This window comes from Panthera leo, chromosome C1, assembly GCF_018350215.1.
Source record: "Panthera leo isolate Ple1 chromosome C1, P.leo_Ple1_pat1.1, whole genome shotgun sequence".
Taxonomy (NCBI): Eukaryota; Metazoa; Chordata; class Mammalia; order Carnivora; family Felidae; genus Panthera; species Panthera leo.
Window position 1 is genome coordinate 95,317,318 of NC_056686.1, and position 1,093 is coordinate 95,318,410.

Consider the following 1,093-nt stretch of genomic DNA (forward strand, 5'->3'; position numbering starts at 1 on the left):
AACCAGGGAGGCGGTTAACTGGCTTCCTTTTCCTCTCTTTGCCAGAAGCAGATGGGAAAGGTGGGAGGAAGGGGATTATTTATTTTCTAGTCTTGCCCAAAGCGATCTCTATTTTGAGGGTCACTTCCCTCCGCCCCCATCCCAAGCCCAACATTAGCTTGACTGACAGTGGCCCCCACCTCAGCCCAGCTCCAAGAGGCCCAACCTGACCCTGTTTACATTGCATGGGAGTGCCTCTGCATTGCAGAACTTTTCAGTTTCAGGATTTTGCAAGTTTTATGAGAATTTTCAGTCAAGCTGATTTTTAGCTCCCCCTCTCCCCTCCAGCTAAAATCAAGATCTTTCATCCAGCTCTGATCTCAGAGGGACTTTTTTCTTAGCACTTGGGGCATGATTAAATAACAGGCACACGTGCACACACCAGCCCCAAACCCTTTTATTTCCCAGATCTTTCTCCAGTAATGAAGCCTGAAGTGGAAAACTACTGTGCAGAGAAACTGTGGCAGCAAGAGGAAGAGCAATAGACAATGTGACAGCCTGGCTTCTACTGGAGAGAGAGGTGAGGAAGTTTGCTCATGAAACAAGGACAAACTAAATATGTGTATCAAATGGACGCCTTTCCAAGGAGAACTTGGGAGGTTCAGTGATTACCAGTCGGGGGTCCATTAGCTGTGGATAGAGGGGAATCAGGAAACATCTATCTTTCTCTACGCTCTAGAGAGCCTGAGAGGATAAGAAGGGGATTGGCTGCAAGGAGCATTCTTTTCCTCATCCAGTTGACGTGATCATTAACTCTACCAATTATGGCAATATAAAGAAATCATTAAAATGCAATTATTACAGCTGTATAAGTTTATAGCTGCATAACTACATCAAAAGGCTGCCTTTGTAGGTCTTTATGTGCTCCATAAACCTGAATAAATTGCAGCAGAAAAAAGATTACTTCAATATGAATCAAGAACAAATTCTAAATTTCTGTCCTACTCTTTGGAGACAGCAGCACCAAAAGGACTGGGTCCTTTCATAACCCCTGGCCCACTGGGTATACCTTGCTAGAGCCTTCTCTTTGTTATGGGCACGCATACCCCATGGC